Raw genomic sequence first — 11,226 nt, forward strand, 5'->3', positions numbered from 1 at the left:
GACCCCCCTTACCCCCCCCTGAGTGCACAAATTTTTGTGCACTGGGCCTCTAGTCATGATAATAATCTTCAGAGCAATACTGAAGTCATTTGAGATTTCAAACATTATACAATCCAAAAAGAAGAGTTTGAAATTCTCATCTGGTAAAACAGATGTTTGAATTATTTATGTTTTTTTGTGTGTGTGCATTTAGTGGGTAAAACACTTAATCTTATTGATTATATACTTTAAACAGTTTTAGTTCAATATCACTGATGACTATTTGCAAGATCAGTCTGATTGAAACGCTTAATACAAACTATTATGAATGTTTTGAATAAAATTACTCCAAGTGGTATAAGGCATTTGTTAATAATTTATGCTTAATAGTTTTATTATTTATCAAAATTGCACTGAAATATTCATTTAAGTCTTTGGTTGTTGTTATTCTTTTTTCTTATTATTACCAGCCACCTACTTTATAGAAAATTCTCTTAGAACAATAGACTTAAATTTTCTTTATAAGAATATTGTCTTTAATTAGCAATATCAACTATATGAAACAGGTGGAATTTAGAGTCATTTACATCTATGCTCAAAGACCATGTCTACCACTCTTTGCTTTTATATCAGAGAAAAGTTATTCAAAATCCATGACTATCAGTTTGGATTTTTTTGTGTGTTGTTGTTGGTACAATTGGTTCATAAGTGATGCATTGTTGGGATATTAAAGAAACCAAATGATTCTCTGAACGATTTTAGGTCAATGAGGACCATGGTCAGATTTGTGTTTTGGGGAAATAGTTTTGGTACCTGGGAAGGGTTATGGTTGGAGGGATATACTTAAATTAATTGTATGAGTATATGAATCAAGACTACAAACATGCATTAGAATGGAATTGTCAGGGTCAAATATCTGAGGTCATATCAGTGGGAGTAGTTCTTAGCCTTGGGTGGACAACAGGTGGGATTCAGATATCTGTATACCTTACAGTTTCTACAGACAATTGCAGGGTCCAGCCCAGATTGTGACCAATAGATCTGGTAAACTGATGAAGGCTGGATGAGATAGAACAGTGGTTCTTAGCCCTGACTGCAATTAATCAACTAATCAGCTTTTAACAAACATGCCTGCCTTTACCCTATCCATGAACATTACATCAGAATCTCTTTCAGGGAGTTCAGCTACAGTATTATTTACAAGCTCCCTGGGTGATTCTAAAGCAGGCAGCTGGGCAAACCATAAAAGGCTTAGACACTCAGGCTGATGGATGTGTCATTTACTGAGAAAGGGAACATGTGAAAATGCATAGGTTTGGATTGAGGAGCAGAAAGAATGGTTTGCTGAGTTTTGAACATGTTGAACTTAAGATAGCTAAAGGACAACCAAATAATGATACTCAAGAGGAAGTTCGGTCCATTACTCTGAATTTCAGAAGATGTAGATTAAAAAGATATGTCAGTATGTAAGTGACAGTTGATGCCATGGACAAAGATAGAGTCTTTCAAAAACAATGTGTATAGGATGATAATAATAACAAAAAATAAAGGCACAGGTTTAGGTAACACCAGAATAAGGGAGGAAAGAGGATATATGCTGCATTATTTAGATGCATGTAAAAAGAGAGACTATAAAACACATTGGTATACTTACATGAAGGAGTCTATGTGAACATTCAGTGATTTGATCCAACCATTTAGATATAGAACTACATACTGAGGGCAATCTGAAATGCAGAGTAAAGTGGCCTCTAAGAGCAGAAGAACTCATCTTACCGGCATTGCAAAGACTGCTCTACCCTTAAATAAGAATCAATGTATCGTAAAATACAAATTAAACTTAGAAAGCAGACACTCCATCGACGTTCTGAGCTTGAAAAAAGCTATAGGCCTTTATAGTATTCCAGAATTTATAACATTTTAAATTCCACAAATTAATTAACTTGTTTTGAATAGTTGAAAGAACTATAATTAAAACCTAATGTCTTTTCTATTGGGAAGCATATAATCATAGAGTAAAGAGGATTGCTTTTGTATTTTCCTTACCTGCACATAGGGAAATAAAACAAAATTGCATTTCACAGCCAAAATGTATTTTGGCAGAACCATTTAGGACTATAAAGTACAGAAGCTATTACAGCCTCTGGAATTTAAATATGGAGTTTCACTAATTAGGAAACTATGACCTAGGTCATGCAAAAATTCTCAATATTTGAAGATTAAATCACTCTGAGTGGTAATAATTGACTTTTGTCAATTAAACATGCTTAGGGAGAACTAGGTTATTATGAAAATTGTAATTAGTATATTTTAATTATGTTTTATTCTTTAAAAAACTATTTTGTATTAATTGCTTTGTATTCTCTGCTAAAAACAACCCTTTCATTTTCATTTTATTACTGAGACTCTCCCTGTAGCAAATGGAAAGAGCTATGAGGGGAAAGCATTTTCTTGTGTGTTTCTTCCCCCCCACCCCCGCCCCGCCACCTTTGGGTATGTTTGGTGAACTTTCCAACTGGCTCCAGAAGAAATTAAGTCTGAATCCCAACTCTGACTTCAGATCTAAGTGTAATCTCGGGTTGGTTACGTGACCCGTCATCTGGTGTATGTGGATAATAATAAAATTGTTGTGAGAACTGAAAGAAAGAATTCATGTAAAATGTTCACCACAGATCTCTCCAAAGAGTAAACAATACATGCTAGCTTTCATTTTTATTGTAATCAGTAGAATAATTTTCCCCTAACAACCTTAAGTTCTTCATTTCTAATAATAATAAATGAGACCTAAACTAGCCATTATTTAAACTTTCAAAAACAAAGACAAAGATTATCTTATTTTTTCATTTAAAGAAATAATTTATTGACTCTATGTGGACTCAATAAATTTCAAAACCAAGCACAAAGTCAATTCTGACCCCTTGCTCTAGTCTCATGCCCTACTCTTCCATGGCATGGTAAATTCTAGCCAAATTCAATGAATCAGGAAAAGTATTGGCTTTGGTTATCTTTCTTTTCTGATTGGACACTGTGGTAAGCTAAATATTTTCCCCTAAAGATTTTGACAGCTGATTACCCACAAACCATGAATGTGCAATTTTACACGGTAAAAGGTAATTTACAAATATGATTCGGGATTTTATGATAGCAAGGTTATCCTGGATAATCCAGGTGTACAATGTAATTTAATGTGTCATAAGTGCCTTTCTAAGGAAATAAGAAGAAGATAACTATAGAAGAGGAGAAAGCAATGTGCCTAGAGTAGCAGAAATTGGAGTGATGTGGCCACAAACCAAAGAAAGCTGGCAGGCACAAGAAACAAGAAGAAGAATGGAATGAATTCTCCCCTGAAGTCTCTCTAGATGGATTCAGCCCTCTTAGCACCTTGATTTTAACTCTATAAGATTCTTGTACGACTTCTCATTTCCATATATGTAAAAGAATACATTTTTGTTGTTTTAGGCTGACAAGTTTGTGGTAATGAGTTACATATAGCAGCATAACAGTAATTACAGACATCTCTCACAACATCTCAAGAAATGGCTCAGCCTTCATATTTTCAGACTCCTTCTCAAATGGCATTTCTGCAGAGAGAACTTCCACAGGAAAAAATGACAGTTAATATAAAAGACTCAGAAATCAAAATGGCTTCAGATTTCAACAGTAATTCTGAAAGCTAGAAGATGAAACTATGTTTGAAAGTTCTAAAGAAAAAATAGTTCCAGCCCCTCACCCACCAAAAAATAGCTATACCCAACCAACCAATCAATCAAGTGTAAGGAATAAAGATATTTTCAGATCTACAAAAATTCAAAATGCTTACCTCATAATCTCCTCACCTCATAAATCTACTGGAAGATGTACTTCATTCTAGTGAGGAAGAATTTCAAGAAAAAAGAAGACAGCAAAGTCAGGAGATATATGGTGCATTCCCAAAGTGGCAATGAAAATAGATACAAGGGTGGAAGTTCTGTACCAGGTTAAGAGAGCAATCACTTCAGATGGGAACAAGTCAACAATGGCAGCAGACACTCCTTCTAACAGATAAAGGAGATTTATTACCTATTGTGAATAATTGTCTTAAGAGTAGAATTGGGTTGAATTATTAATAAACATGTAGAAAACTAACAAAATAAAAAAAATACTTTTTGGATAACAAACAAAAAACATAATATAAAAGATAAGTAATTCTACTCTACTATGTAGTTAAATTGAGTAGAAGACATAATAGTGTAAATAGTTATCAAAAATGGTGCATTTACATATGCAAGAGTGTGGTGGAACTGGAAAAAAAGAGAACAAAGCCATATTGGGAAATAAATTGTGTTTAAACATAAGGATGCAAAAATAAAAATTTAAGTGTACTATTTAGAAATTTGGAAGTCAAAATAAAAGAATTTGCCAAAGGTATTGGAAGTGAGGTAACAGTGAGGCTGTTGCCTATTAAGATGTCATGTAAACAAGTTAAAATTGTAAACTATATGCTTACATGATTTTGATAAAAGGAAAAAGAATTGAATTTGAAATATAATTTTTAAGAGTAAAAAGAAACAAATCTGAAAACAAATAAATAGAACATTTATAAGGAAAAACAAAATTTATTGTAGGAAAAATAAGTGATAGCAATGGCATAAAAGCACTGTTTTTATTCATGACATATCATCATAAAAATTTCAATTTTACTAAGTTCATATGATATTATTGCAATTCCAATCAATTCAACTAGCATAAAATTATAACAAACTCATTCTAAATTTAACATGAAAGGATATGTATGCATGAAGAGATGAAGTAATTTTGAAAGAGAATGCCAGAGAGGACATAATCTTAAAAAATAAAAGACAGATTAAAAAGCACATTGGTAACATAGCAAGACAAGTGTGAGTAAGGTTTGTAATCTAGATAATGAAATTGCACCAATATTTATTTCTTGTTATTGATTATTTTACTATTGTTTGTGAAGTGTTAACTGTAGAAGTTAAGAGGAAGATATAAGGAAAATCTTTTTACTACTTTTGTAACTTTAGTTCTAAAATTAGTTCAAAATAAAAAGTTTAAAAAGTCAAATTAGTTAAAATATTGCAGACAAAAAGATAGATGAAAAAACTAGAATACTGAAACTTCCATCTATATATATTACTAGAGGCCTGATGCATGAAATTCTTGCAAGAGTAGGCCTTCCTTCCCTGGCTGTCAGCACCAGCTTCCCTCTGGCACTTGGGACCCAGGCTTCCCTCACAGCTCTGGATTCATCTGGAAGGTCGTCCGAAAGGATGTCTGGAAGGACATCCAGTCTAATTAGCATATCACGCTTTTATTATTATAGATTATTATAGATAATTTTATATGCAACAAAAGTGTTTTCTGTAATCAGTGGAGAGGTATGGGAAAAATCACTCTTCAGTAAAAAAGAAATTGTATCATACTATACAAAAAAATTGAAAAGAATCAACATGTAAATTTAAAACAAAAACTAAGATGCTAATAGAAAAAAATTATGAAATAGTTTTGGAACCTGTGTATGGAGGAATGGTTCTTAAGATTTAAAATATAAACTATAATGGATGCAAAAGGTTAAATCAAACAAAAGGCTTTAGATTAAAAACTTAGTGGCTAATAATATGCAATAACATAATTAATTGCACTAATAACTTTGTAAATGTCTATTAAAACCATGGCATACCAGCTTAAGCTTATAATATTGACAAAAAGTAGAAGGATAACAGTGCTATTAGATATTAAATAATAAAAAGATTTGTATTACTGGTGGGAATATATAAGGCACCATTCTGAGAGCAAACTTGCATTACCTAATGAGATTATGTAACCCTGTAATCAGGCAGTCCCACTTCTTAGTAAATATTCTAGAGAACAATCTTCCAGATGTCAAAAGGATTTATAAAAGATAATATTTATTGCCATATTTTGCTGGCAAAAAGAAAAAAATTACAACCTAAATTTCATAACAGGAATATGTAAATGGTGATATAAGCACAAAATGAAGTACTATGCAGTCACAGAAGAAATACAGTTACATTGACATCTATAAACCCTAGTATATCTCAAATATAAAGGATTGATCTATAACAACAAAAAATTACTGAGCAGTATAGCAAAATACTCGAGTGCACTTAAAATATAAATACAAAAAAACCATAAATCTATTAACAAATAAAAAAGAGGGAAGTTAAACTATAAAGAGTACCTTAAAGGTTTGTGGGAATTTGGATATAATAAATTATTTTTGTTTGTTTGGCTGGGTACAGTGAACTTTATTGATGGTGCATAACAAGGTAGGGTTTCCTAAGCCCTCCCCTTTTTCATGGGGTCTGGGATGGAAATTATGGAGGCCAGGAGAATCTCAGTGTGTTGGGGAATCTATCTGGGGCAAGGACTTCCCGCAGCTGAGGGCCTCTCTTCCTCTCACTGGGACTGGTGGTCCAGGGGACTCTTACTTCTTGGAGGCCATGTGGACCACAATGTCCACCACCCTGTAGCTGTAGCCAAATTCACTGTCATACCAGGGACTGAGCTTGACAAAGTCAGCACTGAGGGCAATGCCAGCCCCAGCTTCAAAGGTGAAGTAGTGGGTGTCACTATTAAAATTGGAGAAAACAACTTGGTTTTCAGTATAGACCAGGATGCCCTTGAGGGGATCCTCTGATGCCTGCCTGCTTCACTACCTTCTTTATATCATCATATTTGACAGTTTTCTCCAGGTAGGAGATCAGATAAAAAACCAACACATTGGGGGTGGGGACATAGAAGGCCATGCCAGTAAACTTCCCATTCAAATCAGTGATGACCTTGCCCACAGCCTTGGCAGTGCCAGTAGAAGCAGGGATGATGTGCTAGGCAGCCCCTCGGCCATCATGCCACAGCTTCCCAGAGGGCACCTCCACAGTCTTCTCAGTGGCAGTGATGGTATGGACTGCGGGCCTGAGTCCCTTCAAGATGCTATACTTGTCATGGATGACCTTGGCCCAGAGGCTAGTGCAGGAGGCATTTCTGACAATCTTTAGGGAGCTGTCATACTTGTCATGGTTCACACCCATCACAAACATGGGGACATCTGCAACAGGGGCAGAGATGATGACCCTCCTGGTTCTACCTTTCAAGTGATGACACCAGTGGACTATACAACATATTCAGCACCAGTATCTCCCATTTGAAGTTGGTTGAATCTGGCTCCTGGAAGATGGAAGTTGACTTTTCATTGATGACAACCTTCCCATTCCCAGCCTTGTCTGTCTGTACCTTTGAACTTGACATGAGGATAATTCTACTGAAATATGTAGACTATGCAGTTGAGGTCAATGAATGGAGTCACTGATGGTGACAATATCCACTTTGCCAGTTAAAAGCAGCCTTGGTGACCAGGCACCCAGTGCCACCAAAACTGTTCACTCTGACCTTCACTATTATGTCTCAGGGTTGCAGCTGGCACTGTGTAGGAAGATTCGGCTGTCTGATGAACAGGAAGAGCAGAGAGCTAGATATAATAGATTCTAAATCACAAACTGACTAATCTGTCTAGTATTGTTTTATTATTGGTCTCAGAGAGAATTGGTAATTGACTTCTCAAAAAAGGTTCTGTAATTCTCTAAAAACATTTTCACATGTTCTCATCAAAGCAATAGAACTTCAACACAGAATTTTTATGTAATTTTAAGAGCTAATTTTTTAAAGTTAAACTCCCTCTCGCAATCTCTTAAAAAGAGATATGATTGCCTCTTTCAAATATAAAGACTAATTTTCTTTTCACTCATAAGGTTACTTGTTCCAGTTAATATTATCTACTCTTGCAGTCTTCTAAGGTCCATGTTTAATAGCTGATCTTTTCATTTGTTTCATAATAGCTGATCTTTTCACTTATTCTGTAATTCTTACTGCATTCATCTACTGTTGTTAAAGATCTCCCATTATTTATGTTTCTTTTTTGTTCAATTTTATAGACAATTATTTTCATCATAAATCTTATTTAAGTGTATTTATTCTTTTTTTTTTCTTAAGAAATAGATTATTTATTATGTGCCAATATCCTTGACCAAGAATATATCAATTGTTGTAAATTTAAGACCAATTCTTTTTAAAATGATTTTAATCTAATTATCTAATGGATATAAGGTTTATTATATATTTAATCTAGAGAGTCAATCCATTGCTAGTTGCCTATAAAATGTAAGTTGCTTTGAAGTGTTGACTTTGAGATGATTGTTTTTAAATATATTTTTATTGATTTCAAAGAGGAAGGGAGAGATAGAGAGAGATAGAAACATCACTGATTAGAGAGAATCATCAATTGGCTGCCTCCTGCATGCCTCACACTGGGAATTGAGCCCAAAATCCAGGCAGGTGCCTTGACCAGGAATCGAACTGTGACCTCCTGGTTCATAGGTCAATGCTCAACCACTGAGCCATGCCAGCCAGGCTGAGATGATTGTTTTTAATTGGACAATAATATATAGATTGTATTTTAGTAAAGGCAAATAGATGTAACTAGCTATTAAAATGCACCTTTATATTGAAAGAGAAGTGTTTATTTCTCCTGATCCTATTCTAGCCTACATGGAACTAAATATCAAAACTATTCCTTTTCTTATAAATCGAAGTGTTTAATGTATTTTTCTTGATCTGAACATAAATTGCAATACAGTTTATTTTTCACTGTGTTGAATGGTCTAAGTCTGTTGATTAAATGTCTATTTGATACATCAATCAACTTATAGTACTGCAAGTTTACGCCATAGTTACTCCAATTTGATTTTGTGATTTTACTTTTTGAGGTAAATTGACAACCTTTGTTGATTATTCTGCTTATTTTACTAGTTACAATTTGGAATAATGTCTTCTGTTTTGTTCTATGTTTGTTGAAAATATCTGCCTTCTATCTCTTTATTGAGACTGTTATTTCCATTGGTTTCTTTGATGTAACTTTAATTTTTAAATATTTTTGTCTATTAATGCATTTTCTTTTAAGTAGAAGTGGGTTCTTTTGAGGTAATGATAATGATAATTTGTTCAAATAAGATTTATTTTCATGTTATTGAGAAATGGAAGTGTTAAAAAAAACTGATTACCAAAACCAATGTTGTATAGAGATATATACATTTCATCTTAAGAATTACAGAGTTGTAAGAGAAATAAAATTTGATTGGAACATAATTGGTAAGAGCTCTGTCACTTTGAAACACAAATAAAGTAATCTAATTGTAAAGTTGAGGAGGTTCTAAAGTTGTATTTGAAGAGATTGTTTAAAATGCCTATTCACACAGGGACAATACTGTGGTGATAATAGGGTGGAGGGATGAGTGGAGGTGAAACAGGGCATATAGGGGATCAACGGTGATGAAAAAATTTAAATTAAATTTTAAAAATACCTATTTACATATTCAAATTCCAATACTCCCAAAAGGTAAGAAATAAATATTTGCTGATTGTTTAAATAGCTGTTATTAAACATTTCATAATAGTGAAATATTTGACTTTTAATATCAGAAGTGAGTTTCAATGGAAGATGGCATCTATTTACATTCTTTCTGACTATATCTCACATGGTAATCATTATTAGAAATGTTTGGTGAAGAAGGAGTATTTCATGAGTGAGAGCAGTTGATGAGAATTGGTGACACCAATAGAGGAATTGACAGGGTAAGTAAGGATAATTTTGACATATGGTTCCTTGCAAGCAAATGGCAGTACTAATTAACTGTGTTTAATTCTTTATCAGCAATCTCTTTGAACCCCTTCAGAGACCCTCAGTGACCTCATGGCTACAGTTTCTGACCTTTCGTATGAAAAACATTGAATGGAAAAAAAAATTGCTCAAAGCTATGTTATTTCTGAACTACAAAATGGCTTACAAAGTTAAAAATAAAAATCTGAATACATGTGCCAACACTTACATGAATGAAGACACTGAACTTCCTCTCTCAGACCCAGCATCTTTACTTAAAGTCGATAGAGTAATATAATCAGGGTAAGGTCAACTAATTGCCATTGAGGTCTTTGACAAGACATTGTTTTGGTACACGAGTTTCTTTTTTTAATTTTTAAAAAGTACTTTTTACAATTGTTATAACAATGCCTATATTTAAGATTAGATGGTATCTGTATAACCATAATTTTCTCTCAAATATATATCTGAACTTTCACTTTAAATTGAATTTAAATGCATATCCCAAGAGGCTATCCATTTTTGTTCTGAATGTGCAAAAAAAAAAAAGACAAATGATAACAGACAGTGAGGGTTTATGGTCAAGATGCATGGTTATTAAGTTGCCCTCTTTGATTACAAACAATTTTTTCTTGTAATTTTAAGACAAACATATTTTTCCTAAATTTGTGTTTAAAATATTAGTGCCAAGGAGACATAGGTAATACTTTCAACAATAAAGATGTAAAAAATATAATGGTACTAAAGTAGATTTGGCAGAGATAAAGGTTATATTAAAAGGTAGATTAGCTCACATTAGACAGATGACAATTCTGAACATTTAAATATGAAGGCATATTTACTCAAATAAATTATGAAACATAAGATGAAATAGAAGCACTAATATAAAGTTTTTCTTAGGTAATTATCTGTGTATTAGAGATGACTTTTTTATTTATACTATTAAAAGAGTTGTTTTTTTATTATTATTATAAAACAACTAAATTACTTAGAAGAAGCCTGCTGATTAAACCATGTTTGGAGAGCCTTCTGGTGTGCTAGATCAAAACATGATATTGAAAACATAGATTACTTGATTTCAATAATTCATTCATTGATTTATTGAATAAGGATTCATTGTATGCTTACAGGAAGCCAAGTGGGGTGTTGTATAACAAGGGTTATGATTTTTGTAAAAATAATTATACAGAGTACATAAAATTAATACCTTCTATATATGCAATCTCTACCTTCGTACCTGCTTCTGATTTTATAATTAAAAATACATTAAATCAGTCCTTTTAATAAAGTGATTATTTTGTAAATATAATAATAACTAGAGGCCCGGTGCACAAAAATTTGTGCACTTGGGGGATCCCTCAGCCCGGCCTGTATCCTCTCGCAGTCTGGAACCCCTCAGGGGATGACCACCTGCTGACTTAGACCTGCTCCCCGGGGGATTGCACCTAAGCTGGCAGTCAGACATCCCTCTGGCAGCCCAGCGGGGCTCTCAGGGGATGTCTATTTGCCAGCGGGGAGCAGGCCTAAGCTGCAGTCGGACATCCTTAGTGCTGCTGAGGAGGTAGGAGAGGCTC

General features: G+C 33.7%; 1 pseudogene; it reads right to left on the reverse strand.

Moving 5' to 3' along the window:
* Positions 1 to 6,411: 6,411 nt before the first annotated feature.
* LOC102263754 overlaps positions 6,412 to 11,226 on the reverse strand; it is a 40,232-nt pseudogene continuing 35,417 nt past the window's right edge.

Source organism: Myotis brandtii, unplaced genomic scaffold, assembly GCF_000412655.1.
Source record: "Myotis brandtii unplaced genomic scaffold, ASM41265v1 scaffold116, whole genome shotgun sequence".
Taxonomy (NCBI): domain Eukaryota; kingdom Metazoa; phylum Chordata; class Mammalia; order Chiroptera; family Vespertilionidae; genus Myotis; species Myotis brandtii.